General features: G+C 48.4%; 1 pseudogene; it reads right to left on the bottom strand.

Moving 5' to 3' along the window:
- Positions 1 to 15,233, bottom strand: part of LOC109886544 (E3 ubiquitin-protein ligase DTX4-like) — a 43,180-nt pseudogene that overhangs the window by 16,172 nt on the left and 11,775 nt on the right.

Below are 15,233 nucleotides of genomic sequence, written 5' to 3'. Positions count from 1 at the left end.
GATTGGTGGACTATTAAAGTGGCAGAGAGCTCCCCTATTGGCCAGACACAGTCAATGCAACATAACCCTGTTGCGCTACAAAATACTGTACCTGTTGCCATATGAATAAATTGTATCGATTTCAATTGTGTTCTATTATTTTTTTTAAACTTTTGGCTCGATTTCCAGAGATTCTATTACCCTTCCTCTCTCTCTCTCTCCAATTAAATTACATTCTATTTAAGGGTTTTATTGGCATGGGAAACAGTTTACATCGCCAAAGCAAGTGAAATGATAAACAAAAGTGAAATAAACAAAAAGTGAACAGTAAATATTAGACTCACACAACTTCCCAAATAATAGAGACATTTAACATATCATTATGTCTATATACAGTGTAACGGTGTTACCACACTGTCTCTCTCGCTCCTCTTTTCTCAGCCCTCTGAAACCCTTCCTCCCCCTTTCTGTTTTCACTCTGTCGTCTCTTTCTCACACTCCCCCACTAGAAGAAAGACACATTCCTGCAGCTTTGTGAGGACGTCAATATTGACTTTCTCTGTGTGTGTCCCCCTTGGTTTGAAACAATTTCACAACTCCGTGTGTGTGCGACAACTGACTGACAACGTAACACTGCTCTGCATATTACAATCAACAATCTAGGTTTGCTCTATATCTCCCTCCCTCCATCCCTCCCTCCCTCCCTCCCTCCGGCTGTGGCCTGATTGTGATCAATCTCTGCTAGTTGCTGAGTTGGTCCTTTGTCCGTCCCCCCCCCCTTCCCTCTGACAGTGTCTGTGTCTGGCTGGCTATGTCTACTCCTCCAAACTCCCTAAATGTAGGTCTCTCTTGCTCCCCAACCCCCCAAGATCCTCCTTGACAAAAGCCTCAAGACAGACCGAGACGGAGCATTACAACGATGACTGTGGCTTCTGCTTTTGTCTTCCTTCTAACCCCCCACTCGCCACTATCCAGAAATCCCTTCACCCCCATGCATATATCCCTCGACCTCCCCTCCTCCGCCCCTAACCTTCTTCTCCCCAAAATACCCCCCTACCCCGCCTCCCCCAGCCCAGACCCTGTCGTCCCGGGCTGACCACTGCAGAGGCGGGCATTGTGTTGCTAATGCTGACTAGGCCTCAATGCAGCCACAAAGGTTGCCGTGGAAACGCTTGGGCGCACACAATAGAGCCCGGGATGGGCCCCCAGAACACAGGAGTCCTGGGAAACCCAAAGAGAGAGAGAGAGACAGAGTGAAGAAAGAGTTGGAGGGGGCGGGCGAGTGCAGGGTAGAGGGGGAGGAGAGTGACGGTGGGAGGCCTCCTCCCCTCATCCCTCCCCTCCCTCCATCCCCTCATTCCTCCCCTCCCTCCATCCCCTCATTCCTCCATCCCCTCATTCTTCCCCTCCCTCCATCACCTCATTCCTCCATCCCCTCATTCCTACCACCACCTCTCCTTTCTTTCTGGACCCCAGATGGTCCTCTGTCAGAGGGGCTGCTGGGAGAGTTAGATGCGTCCTCCCTCTCACAAGTTGACACAGTCCCACATCCACTGACCCGTAAAGACTCACTTCCAAAGCATCCAAAGAGTAGAAGAATGTAGCGATCTCAACAACACAGTGTTTCCATAATGGAAGACCAAGTAGAACCAGATGAGATCATCCAGAATCATTCAGTACATAACAACACTCAAACCACCGTGGCAACCACTGAGTGGTTTGTGTGTATCAGTTACATCAGTGTGTGTGTATTGTGGTCACTCACCCCAAGGCCAATGAGGGCTCGTGACTGGGCATGGCGATGCGTTGCAGGGGCGGGCCGGCTGAGCCCAGCCAGACTGGACCGCTGGGGCAGGGGGCAGAGAACGCCGCCGAGCGCTGGGGAGCCATGGGCCGAGGCGACGGGGACGGCACGGGAGAGGGCGGTGACGTCACGGCAGTCGCCGGGGTGACGAGCGTGGCGGTGGGCACCGGTTGACTCGTGGCGGAGGGAGAGGGGGGCGGCACGGACAGACGGCGGCCCTGATTGGAGGAGGGCGGCTGAGGGGGCGGGAGGGAGGGAGGAGGGGGTCGGTTTGAGATGGAGAGGGTGCCCGTTTGGGCGCTGAGGAGAGAGAGGGAGCGGGCGAAGAGGGCAGCATTCCGTCGCGGTGAGGACTGGTTCCGGGATATGGAGAGTCCGTGAGGTAAGGTTTTGGAGTAGGCAGATCTAGCGGGGGAGCTCCTGAGTTGGCCCCCGCCCCAGGGTGGTTTACTCTGAGGTTTACTCGGGCCGGTGGCCCAACTTGTGCGTCGATGACCTCACTGTGCTCTGCTTCACACTAAAGACAGCATGCACTGCTGGCAGGGGCAGGCTGCCCGGCGAGGGACTGCATGGTCGCCAGCAGCCGCCGCTTGTGTACACAGCGCGTCCGTTTATATGCCCGACACCCCAACCACACCCAGTAACGCTCCAGTCGGACCCGATCCTCCACCTCCGTTCCTTGGTACCGGTCCTGACACTAGTGGGTAGGCCACGTCGGACCTCCGCTGTATCCTGCGTTGTCTCTGGGTCTGCCTGTTGATCTGGGTCATGCCCTGCAGGTCCACCAGGTAGCAGAAGCCCAGCGGCGCCAGGTCCAGCCAGGGCTGCTGGCGGTCCCGGGCCGTCTGGATGGCGATGCCGACCTCCGTGTCGTACTGGGTCCAGGAGCCCGTGTCGTTCTCCCACTCCCACAGCCAACCCTGGCCCGGCGCCGACGTGGGATCGTAGAAGCTACGGCGCACCGGCCGGATCATACCTGCAGGGGGAGACGCTTGGGGTTAGTACGACTATCAATCAATCAAATGTATTTTTCCAATGGCAGTTCTCACAAAGGGCTTCACAGTAAACTAGTCTAGACACTGAAGAGCAAGCAAAAGCACGGTGGACAGGACGAAGGCCCTGGATGGAAGAGGAACCAGGAATGCATGACTACATCATGAAAAGAGTAGGAAATGGTACTAACATTGTGTGTTTCAGAGTGGAGAGGTTGAAACAGGAACAGAAAATGCATGACTACATCATGAAAAGAGTAGGAAATGGTACTAACATTGTTGTTTCAGTGTGGAGAGGTGTGGAGAGGTTTGAAACAGGAGTAGGAAATGGTACTAAACATTGTTGTTTCCAGTGTGGAGAGGTTGAAACAGGAACAGAAATGCATGTGGGAACACTTTCGTAGGTTTTAATTGACAAGCTAGATTCTCCCCACAGAAGTGAAAGTTAATATGAGCTCTTACACATATTCACACATCCTCTGACCTGAACTCCACCCAACTCAAATGACCTGAACTCACCCTAACTCAAATGACCTGAACTCCACCCTAACTCAAATGACCTGAACTCCACCCTAACTCAAATGACCTGAACTCCACCCTAACCTCAAATGACCTGAACTCAACCCCAACTCAAATGACCTGAACTCAACCCCAACTCAAATGACCTGAACTCAACCCCAACTCAAATGACCTGAACTCAACCCCAACTCAAATGACCTGAACTCAACCCCAACTCAAATGACCTGAACTCAACCCCAACTCAAATGACCTGAACTCAACCCCAACTCAAATGACCTGAACTCAACCCCAACTCAAATGACCTGAACTCAACCCAACTCAAATGACCATAACTCAACCCCAACTCAATATGACCATAACTCAACCCTAACTCAAATGACCATAACTCAAATTAAAGTATTTCCAAATGCAGTCAGCCAAACAGCTACAAAGACACTCTTAATGACCAACAGTAATACAGTTGTTTAGGGAAGCGAATAGTTGTCAAAATTCATTTGAAATGCATATTGGTTTATGATGAATCGATAGTGGTAACCATAGGGATGTTTAATGGGTTTAAAATCAACCAAACCAGCAGGCTTAGTATGGCACCACACATCGGTGCCAAACCGAGGAGGATCAAGAACCATCCAATCAGAGACGAGCTTGGTACCAGGAGCAACGTGTGGCACGACCATTCAGCCAATGCCAAGGTAGAAAGAAGAGGGACCCACACTGAGGCCTGGCCGAGACAGACTGGGACACACAGACATCAAAAGAGGTGGCTGAATGCAGCAGGCCTAGCGATGTTTGTTAGAGACAACACAGTCAAGGGTATTGTGTGTGTGAGAGAGAGACCCTTTGAATTGAGAGAGAGAGAGAGAGAGAGACCCATTGAATTGACGAGAGAGAGAGAGAGAGAGAGAGAGAGAGAGACCCATTGAATTGAGAGAGAGAGAGAGAGAGAGAGAGAGACCCATTGAATTGAGAGAGAGAGAGAGACCCATTGAATTGAGAGAGAGAGAGAGAGAGACCCTTTGAATTGAGAGAGAGAGAGAGAGAGACCCGTTGAATTGAGAGAGAGAGAGAGAGAGACCCTTTGAATTGAGAGAGAGAGAGAGACCCTTTGAATTGAGAGAGAGAGAGACCCTTTGAATTGAGAGAGAGAGAGACCCTTTGAATTGAGAGAGAGAGAGAGAGAGATAGACCCTTTGAATTAGAGAGAGAGAGAGAGATACCCATTGAATTGGAACGAGAGAGGAGAGAGAGAGAGAGAGAGAGAGACCCATTGAATTGAGAGAGAGAGGAGAGACCCATTGAATTGATAGAGAGAGAGAGACCCATTAATTGAACGCGAGAGAGAGACCCATTGAATTGAACGAGAGAGAGAGAGAGAGACCCATTGAATTGAGAGAGGGAGAGAGAGAGAGAGAGAGAGAGAGAGAGAGAGAGAGAGAGAGAGAGAGAGAGAGACCCATTGAATTGAGAGAGAGAGAGAGAGACCCATTGAATTGAGAGAGAGAGAGAGACCCATTGAATTGAGAGAGAGAGAGAGAGACCCATTGAATTGAGAGAGAGAGAGAGAGACCCATTGAATTGAGAGAGAGAGAGACCCATTGAATTGAGAGAGAGAGAGACCCATTGAATTGAGAGAGAGAGAGAGACCCATTGAATTGAGAGAGAGAGAGAGACCCATTGAATTGAGAGAGAGAGAGAGACCCATTGAATTGAGAGAGAGAGAGAGACCCATTGAATTGAGAGAGAGAGAGACCCATTGAATTGAGAGAGAGAGAGAGAAGCCCATTGAATTGAGAAGAGAGAGGACCCATGAATGAGAAGAGAGAGGAGAGAGAGAGAGGAGAGAAGAGAGAGAGAGAGAGAGAGAGAGGAGAGAGAGAGAGAGAGACGGAGAGAGAGACCATTGAAGAGAGAGAGAGACCCATTTAATGAGAGGAGAGAGACCATTGAATGAGAGAGAGAGAGGGGGGACCAAAATTGAATTGAGAGAGAGAGAGAGGAGACACCCATTGAATTGAGAGAGAGAGAGAGGAGACCCATTGAATTGAGGAGAGAGAGAGAGCGAGAGAACCATTGAATTGAGAGAGAGAGAGACCCATTGAATTGAGAGAGAGAGAGAGAGAGAGAGACCCATTGAATTGAGAGAGAGACCCTTTGAATTGGATTGAGAGAGAAAGTGAGGGAGAAAGAGAAAAAGTGTGTGTGTGTGTGTGTGTGTATGGGGGGGGGGGGGACTGAAGGCTGAGCCGGGAGGTCTTCTTCACTCTATAAACGATACAATGGTTCTAAAAGAGGAATGAGCACTTGACCCCAGGAGTAGCATGTGAGATTCGTAGACTGTAGAGGAAACAGGCCTCTTTCAGTTCCACAGAAACAAAGGCCAGCTCTCACAAAGACAAACCACTAGCTGGGATGAGGACAGTCACGGGTGGACTGGATTCTGATAGAAACCTCTAGTAATGGATGACCTTTGAAGAGAAACATACGGGTCGTACTTCCTCCCACCTCATTCCTGGCCAGAAGGATAAACTCCGGGCCCCTCGTCTTAATATTTCACTCTCGCTACCGTTTGCACAGCGCCGTTCACAACGAGCACGTAAGACAAGACGGAGAATAGCATCGCCGTCGACACAATCAATGGTTCTGATTAGCTGAATGGATTGTGGTGACGAGACAAGACAGCCATGCCCCCCCCCCCCCCCTTCGAGTTTCCGTCCTGTGATAGACTCCGGCCACGTCAATGTCCTTCAATCACCTTCTATAGTCTCTACGGAAGACAGAGAGGGCTGTGTTCAGTAGGCACCAACCGGACGATAAGGGACTGAAACAGGGAGGGACTACCTGAACGGGTGTGTGCCCGGATGAACAGGGCCGAGGCTTATCACAGGGGTGCAGCCAGAGGGAGAACAACTATCCACCCTGTCAGTGTGTCTGCAGACGCTCCTCTCTTTGAAGGGAGGGAAAACACTGTTCTCCTTTGATCTGAGGGATAATATCCACCTCTCTGGCCCCTTCACTGTCTTTCACCAAGGCCACTGGGGAGAGGGCAGGCTGATGGAGTTGTTGGGGGTGTGTGGGTGTGTTTGTTTGAGTGAGTGGGGGTATAGTGGCTCATGGAATGTCAGGTGTGTGTGTGTGTGTTTTGGTTTGGGTGGGGGGTGGGTGGGTGGGTGAGCAAGTCAGGTGTGTGTGTGTGTGTGTGTGTCTACAGGGGGTTGAAGGTGACTTAATAACAGGTTGCTGTGAAGGTAAACAGTGGCCAGCTGGGGTACCACCTACTGAGCACAGGAGGCTGGTTGCACCTTAATTGGGGAGGACAGACTCGTGGTAATGACTGGAACAGAATCAGTGGAATGGTATCAAATACATCTAACACATGGTTTCCAGGTGGTTGATGCCATTCCGTTTGCTCCGTTCTGGACATTATTCTGAGCCGTCCTCCCCTCAGCAGCCTTCATCACTACTGAGGGACTGTTCCAGCTCGCCCCCTGAGCCTTCTAGTTCCACAAAGGTTCCTTGTTGAGAACCGGTTCTTAGAACATGTCGCCACAGATTACGTTACCCTCCAAATCCACTAGGCTCAGGTTATCCAAAGTTCCCAAATGAATATGGACTCATTTTAACGGTGGATCGTAAAACCCTCCCAACTCGTTCTGTTGTTTTCCCTTCTGTCTTTTTATTTACAGGGAAGACACACTGAGACCTCGGCCTCTTTTACAAAGGTGTCCTGTATATACAACATCAATATACACATTACACCCATCTCCACCTCTTCAACACCTAGTTAACTATAATCCCAGGTGTTAGTATTGTAATCTGGAGCCTGTCTCTGATGAGTCTCCTAGGGGTGGTAGGGGAGGAAAGGTGTCTCTGATGAGTCTCCTAGGGGTGGTAGGGGAGGAGAGGTGTCTTTGATGAGTCTCCTAGGGGTAGGGGAGGAGAGCTGTCTCTGATGAGTCTCCTAGGGGTGGTAGGGGAGGAGAGGTGTCTTTGATGAGTCTCCTAGGGGTAGGGTAGGAGAGCTGTCTCTGATGAGTCTCCTAGGGGTGGTAGGGGAGGAGAGGTGTCTCTGATGAGTCTCCTAGGGGTAGGGGAGGAGAGGTGTCTCTGATGAGTCTCCTAGGGGTAGGGGAGGAGAGGTGTCTCTGATGAGTCTCCTAGGGGTAGGGGAGGAGAGCTGTCTCTGATGAGTCTCCTAGGGGTAGGGGAGGAGAGCTGTCTCTGATGAGTCTCCTAGGGGTAGGGGTAGGGGAGGAGAGCTGTCTCTGATGAGTCTCCGAGGGGTAGGGGAGGTGTCTCTGATGAGTCTCCTAGGGGTAGGGGAAGCTCGCTGGTGATAATGACCATGGCTGTTCATTAACCTGCTCTTCAACTATTACATGGTGGACGTGGTAAACTGACTGAATGGCAGATGAGACAGAGGAGTACAGTAAGATCCTATTGAAAAAAAACATCTGATTTATGATGAAGTCGCTTTCCCATGAGGGTGATATGGAAACTGTTGACCAGACAACGTCACTGTGGTTGGCCTCTTCCTCCCAACATTACTCTTTCAACAGATGGCTGTTCCTCTTCCTCCCAACATTACTCAATCAACAGTCTGTACTGGTCAGTTAGTGTGTGTGTGAGAACCGGAGTGTGTGTGTTGACAGGAGGGGTGAAGCAGAGGGGAACAATAGGTTCCAGATGGACAGTCTATCCACCTGTCTCAGGGGTCTCTCTCTCTCTCTCTCTCTCTCTCTAAAAAGCAAGTGAAATAGATCATGAACAGTAAACATTACACGGACAAGCATTTAAAATGTCATATTATGTCTATATACAGTGTTGTTACAGTGTTGTAACAATATGCAAATAGTTAAAGTGCAAAGGGGAAGATAGATAAACATACATATGGGTTGTATTTACACTGGTGTTCTTCACTGGTTGCCCTTTTCTTGTGGCAACATGTCACACATCTTGCTGGTATTTCACCCAATAGATATGGGAGTTTGTGTAATCTAAGGGAAATATGTGTCTCTGATACGGTCATACATTTGGCAGGAGGTTAGGAAGTGCAGCTCAGTTTCGCCCTCATTTTGTGGGCAGTGTGCACATAGCTTGTCTTCGCTTGAGAGCCATGTCTGTCTACGGCAACCTTTCTCAATAGCAAGGCTATGCTCACTGAGTCTGTACATAGTCAAAGCTTTCCTTAAGTTTGGGTCAGTCACAGTGGTCAGGTATTCTGCCACTGTGTATTCTCTGTTTAGGGTCAGTCACAGTGGTCAGGTATTCTGCCACTGTGTACTCTCTGTTTAGGGTCAGTCACAGTGGTCAGGTATTCTGCCACTGTGTACTCTCTGTTTAGGGTCAGTCACAGTGGACAGGTATTCTACCACTGTGTACTCTCTGTTTAGGGTCAGTCACAGTGGACAGGTATTCTACCACTCTGTACTCTCTGTTTAGGGTCAGTCACAGTGGTCAGGTATTCTGCCACTGTGTTCTCTCTGTTTAGGGTCAGTCACAGTGGTCAGGTATTCTGCCACTGTGTACTCTCTGTTTAGGGCCAGTCACAGTGGACAGGTATCCTACCACTGTGTTCTCTCTGTTTAGGGCCAGTCACAGTGGACAGGTATTCTGCCACTGTGTACTCTCTGTTTAGGGTCAGTCACAGTGGTCAGGTATTCTACCACTGTGTACTCTCTGTTTAGGGCCAGTCACAGTGGACAGGTATTCTGCCACTGTGTACTCTCTGTTTAGGGTCAGTCACAGTGGACAGGTATTCTACCACTGTGTACTCTCTGTTTAGGGTCAGTCACAGTGGACAGGTATTCTACCACTCTGTACTCTCTGTTTAGGGTCAGTCACAGTGGTCAGGTATTCTACCACTCTGTACTCTCTGTTTAGGGTCAGTCACAGTGGACAGGTATTCTACCACTGTGTTCTCTCTGTTTAGGGTCAGTCACAGTGGACAGGTATTCTACCACTCTGTACTCTCTGTTTAGGGTCAGTCACAGTGGTCAGGTATTCTACCACTCTGTACTCTCTGTTTAGGGTCAGTCACAGTGGACAGGTATTCTACCACTGTGTTCTCTCTGTTTAGGGTCAGTCACAGTGGACAGGTATTCTACCACTCTGTACTCTCTGTTTAGGGTCAGTCACAGTGGACAGGTATTCTACCACTGTGTACTCTCTGTTTAGGGTCAGTCACAGTGGACAGGTATTCTACCACTCTGTACTCTCTGTTTAGGGTCAGTCACAGTGGTCAGGTATTCTACCACTCTGTACTCTCTGTTTAGGGTCAGTCACAGTGGACAGGTATTCTGCCACTGTGTACTCTCTGTTTAGGGTCAGTCACAGTGGACAGGTATTCTACCACTCTGTACTCTCTGTTTAGGGTCAGTCACAGTGGACAGGTATTCTACCACTGTGTACTCTCTGTTTAGGGTCAGTCACAGTGGACAGGTATTCTACCACTCTGTACTCTCTGTTTAGGGTCAGTCACAGTGGACAGGTATTCTACCACTCTGTACTCTCTGTTTAGGGTCAGTCACAGTGGACAGGTATTCTACCACTGTGTTCTCTCTGTTTAGGGTCAGTCACAGTGGACAGGTATTCTACCACTCTGTACTCTCTGTTTAGGGTCAGTCACAGTGGACAGGTATTCTACCACTGTGTTCTCTCTGTTTAGGGCCAAATAACATTCTAGTTTGCTTTGTTTTTTTGTTGATTCTTTCCAATGTGTCAAGTAATTATCTTTTTGTTTTCTCATGATTTGGTTGGGTCTAATTGTGTTGCTGTCCTGTGTCTCTGTGGGGTCTGTTTGTGAACAGGACCAGGCTGCTTAGGGCAGGTATTCCTAAACTGGGTGTACGCGCAATGCCATCGGGGGTACGCGCAATGCCATCGGGGGTACACGCAATGCCATCGGGGGTACACGCAATGCCATCGGGGGTACGCGCAATGCCATCGGGGGTACGCGCAATGCCATCGGGGGTACGCGCAATGCCATCGGGTGTACACGCAATGCCATCGGGGGTACGCGCAATGCCATCGGGTGTACACCAAATAAAAATGTGATTCACATTAGAAAAAGACAATTCAAACAGTACATTTATATTTTCTAACGGAGCTATACATTTGGGTTCAGTGAAATAACAACACAATGTCAAATACAGGTAGCCTAGTCAAATAATGAACATCCAATCACATTAACCGCTACTCTCTCACAGGAAACCTTCCCTTTTGAGCAGATATTTAGAAACGAAACATGACCATTTGAAAAATAAGCCACAGGAGTTTCTGGAGCGAGAATAAAGACGACTTTCGAGTAGCAAGATGTATAAAAGCAACAGATACTGAGACTCTCTCCAATACAACCCTACATTACAGAGTGATGTGCATCCTTTCAACAGATACTGAGACTCTCTCCAATACAACCCTACATTACAGAGTGATGTGCATCCTTTCAACAGATACTGAGACTCTCTCCAATACAACCCTACATTACAGAGTGATGTGCATCCTTTCAACAGATACTGAGACTCTCTCCAATACAACCCTACATTACAGAGTGATGTGCATCCTTTCAACAGATACTGAGACTCTCTCTAATACAACCCTACATTACAGAGTGATGTGCATCCTTTCAACAGATACTGAGACTCTCTCCAATACAACCCTACATTACAGAGTGATGTGCATCCTTTCAACAGATACTGAGACTCTCTCCAATACAACCCTACATTACAGAGTGATGTGCATCCTTTCAACAGATACTGAGACTCTCTCCAATACAACCCTACATTACAGAGTGATGTGCATCCTTTCAACAGGTACTGAGACTCTCTCCAATACAACCCTACATTACAGAGTGATGTGCATCCTTTCAACAGATACTGAGACTCTCTCCAATACAACCCTACATTACAGAGTGATGTGCATCCTTTCAACAGATACTGAGACTCTCTCCAATACAACCCTACATTACAGAGTGATGTGCATCCTTTCAAGCAGACCCTTCATTAACCTGTTGACAGGGGTGTGTACGGGAGGCGCACTTTAATTCCGGTCCAAAAATGACAGCACATAAGAACAATAACGTGCCAAAAACACGGAACACAGGAAAAGTATAGCGCCTGACAAAATCCACATAACAATAAACAATTACACACAAAGACATGGAGGGGAACAGAGGACTAAATACATGCAGTGATTATGGAATGAAAACCAGGTGTGTAATGGAACAAGACAAAACAAATGGAAATATGAGAAATGGAGCGGCGCTGGCTAGGAAGCCGGTGACGTGGACCACCGAACGCTGTGGTGAGTTATTCACCATTTTTGATGAACAAATAAGGTTTCATATGTCAGATGGCTAAAGAAAGAGCAAAATTATTGATTATTATTAGTGGCCTGGTTCTATAAGAGCTCTTTGTCACTTCCCATGAGCCGGGTTGTGACAACTCACACTCATTCTTATGTTTAATAAATGTATCATATAGTGGGTGTGGCAGGCTTACAATGATGGCAAAAAACAACATTTGAGAGTGTGCTGACCCTGGTTCTAGAGGGGGTACGCGGCTGGAGGTTAAATGTTTGAAGGGGTACGGGACTATAAAATGTTTGGGAACAACTGACTTAGAGAAGAGCTTTGTTATGGAAGGTTTGGGAATCGCTTCCTTTTAGGTGGTTGTAGAATGTCTCTTCTCTGGATGTTGGTCATTAGTGGGTATCGGCTTAATTCTGATCTTCATGCACTATTTGGTGGTTTACGTTGTACACTGAGGATACTTTTGCAGAATTCTGCACGCAGAGTCTCAATTTGGTGTTTGTCCCATTTTGTGAAATTTTGGTTGGTGAGCGGAACCCAGACCGGAACCCAGACCTCACAACCTTTTTTGGAACACCATTATTTTTGTCTTACTGAGATTTACTGTCAGGGCCCAGGTCAACCAGACAGAATCTGAATCTGTGCAGATGATCTCGGTGCTGCTGTAGGCCCTCCTTGGTTGGGGACAGAAGCACTAGATCATCAGCAAACAGTAGACATTTGACTTCAGATTAGGGCTGGGAAATATATCAAATTAATTTGATTAATTCGAATGTATGTTTTTGCTCAAAATTCCAAATGCCTGTATCGCAGAATTTAGTGTTTCTTAATATTATTGGTTTTTAAGAGCGTGAATTAATTTGATTAAATGCAGTGTATTTGACCTTTAATTGTAGAACACAGCTTATTTAGAGATGCATTTTTTGTTGTAAATCGAGATGTGTATCGTGAATAGCCCATCAGTCTGAAAAGACTTGAGAAATGAGTTTCAGGCCATATCACCTAGTCCTACTTCAGATTCTAGCAGGGTGAGGCTGGGTGCTGCAGACTGTTCTAGTGCCCTTGTCGTTGATATATATGTTGAAGATGGTGGGGTATAAGCTGCATCCCGGTCTCACCCCACGGCAATGTGGAAAGAAATGTGTGTGTTCTTTTGACCAATTGTAACAGCACACTTGTTGTTTGTGTACATGGATTTAATAATGTTGTATGTTTCTCCCTCAACACTGCTTTCCATCCATTTGTATAGCAGACCCTTATGCCATATTGAGTCAAATTTCTCTCACGGACCTGGGAGACAGACTCCATGTCAATACATGACTGTGAGAAACATGCCTTCCAGCCATTCTCAAACCTGGCCAGTCAAGCAGTCCACTACCTGTTGCCCCTCACTCTTAGAGGTGAATTCCTGCTCTGCTCACTGAAGCAAACACACACAGGAACAACACACACACACGCACAATTGCGAAAGGAAAGAGAGAAAAAGAGAGCAGGAAAACGTTGACTAACTCCGACAGAATCTTTTCGCTTGACAGACAAGACCCGACCCAAGGCCCCGTCTCTCCTTCCTTTGTCCTTTAGCGTCAATGGGAAAGCCAGCCTTGTGCCAGACTGTCGCTTTCTCAAAACAGAGAGAAAACGCCGCTAATGGAACAGAATCTAAGTTGCACTGTAGCAGCACTCTGATGTCACAAGCAGAGACAAAGCAGGGGAAGGAGAAGAAGAAGACAAAGCAGGGGAAGGAGAAGAAGAGGACAAAGCAGGGGAAGGAGAAGAAGAGGACAAAGCAGGGGAAGGAGAAGAAGAGGACAAAGTAGGGGAAGGAGAAGAAGAGGACAAAGCAGGGGAAGGAGAAGAAGAGGACAAAGCAGGGGAAGGAGAAGAAGAGGACAAAGCAGGGGAAGGAGAAGAAGAGGACAAAGCAGGGGAAGGAGAAGAAGAGGACAAAGCAGGGGAAGGAGAAGGAGAGGACAAAGCAGGGGAAGGAGAAGGAGAGGACAAAGCAGGGGAAGGAGAAGAAGAGGACAAAGCAGGGGAAGGAGAAAAGCAGGGAAGAAGACAAAGCAGGGGAAGGAGAAGACAAAGCAGGGGAAGGAGAAGACAAGCAGGGGAAGGAGAAGAAGGACAAAGCAGGGGAAGGAGAAGAAGAGACAAAGCAGGGGAAGGAGAAGAAGAGACAAAGCAGGGGAAGGAGAAGAAGAGACAAAGCAGGGGAAGGAGAAGAAGAGACAAAGCAGGGGAAGGAGAAGAAGAGACAAAGCAGGGGAAGGAGAAGAAGAGGACAAAGCAGGGGAAGGAGAAGAGGACAAAGCAGGGGAAGGAGAAGAAGAAAAAGCAGGGGAAGGAGAAGGAGAAGACAAAGCAGGGGAAGGAGAAGGAGAAGACAAAGCAGGGGAAGGAGAAGGAGAAGACAAAGCAGGGGAAGGAGAAGACAAAGCAGGGGAAGGAGAAGGAGAAGACAAAGCAGGGGAAGGAGAAGACAAAGCAGGGGAAGGAGAAGGAGAAGACAAAGCAGGGGAAGGAGAAGAAGACAAAGCAGGGGAAGGAAAAGGAGAAGACAAAGCAGGGGAAGGAGAAGAAGAGAAAGCAGGGGAAGGAAAAGGAGAAGAAGAGGACAAAGCAGGGGAAGGAAAAGGAGAAGAAGAGGACAAAGCAGGGGAAGGAGAAGAAGAGAAAGCAGGGGAAGGAGAAGAAGAGAAAGCAGGGGAAGGAGAAGAAGAGACAAAGCAGGGGAAGGAGAAGAAGAGGACAAAGCAGGGGAAGGAGAAGAAGAGGACAAAGCAGGGGAAGGAGAAGAAGAGGACAAAGCAGGGGAAGGAGAAGGAGAGGACAAAGCAGGGGAAGGAGAAGACAAAGCAGGGGAAGGAGAAGACAAAGCAGGGGAAGGAGAAGACAAAGCAGGGGAAGGAGAAGGAGAAGACAAAGCAGGGGAAGGAGAAGGAGAAGACAAAGCAGGGGAAGGAGAAGAAAAAGCAGGGGAAGGAGAAGAAGAGGACAAAGCAGGGGAAGGAGAAGAAGAGGACAAAGCAGGGAAGGAGAAGAAGAGGACAAAGCAGGGGAAGGAGAAGAAGAGGACAAAGCAGGGGAAGGAGAAGAAGAGGACAAAGCAGGGGAAGGAGAAGAAGAGGACAAAGCAGGGGAAGGAGAAGAAGAGGACAAAGCAGGGGAAGGAGAAGAAGAGGACAAAGCAGGGGAAGGAGAAGGAGAGGACAAAGCAGGGGAAGGAGAAGGAGAGGACAAAGCAGGGGAAGGAGAAGAAGAGGACAAAGCAGGGGAAGGAGAAGGAGAAGACAAAGCAGGGGAAGGAGAAGACAAAGCAGGGGAAGGAGAAGACAAAGCAGGGGAAGGAGAAGACAAAGCAGGGGAAGGAGAAGAAGAGGACAAGCAGGGGAAGGAGAAGAAGAGACAAAGCAGGGGAAGGAGAAGAAGAGACAAAGCAGGGGAAGGAGAAGAAGAGGACAAAGCAGGGGAAGGAGAAGAGGACAAAGCAGGGGAAGGAGAAGAAGAAAAAGCAGGGGAAGGAGAAGAAGAAAAAGCAGGGGAAGGAGAAGGAGAAAAAGCAGGGGAAGGAGAAGGAGAAGACAAAGCAGGGGAAGGAGAAGGAGAAGACAAAGCAGGGGAAGGAGAAGAAGAG

Source organism: Oncorhynchus kisutch, unplaced genomic scaffold, assembly GCF_002021735.2.
Source record: "Oncorhynchus kisutch isolate 150728-3 unplaced genomic scaffold, Okis_V2 Okis07a-Okis12b_hom, whole genome shotgun sequence".
Classification (NCBI taxonomy): Eukaryota; Metazoa; Chordata; class Actinopteri; order Salmoniformes; family Salmonidae; genus Oncorhynchus; species Oncorhynchus kisutch.
Note: the sequence above shows the minus strand (reverse complement) of the source record. Positions and strands in the feature narration are given on the sequence as shown.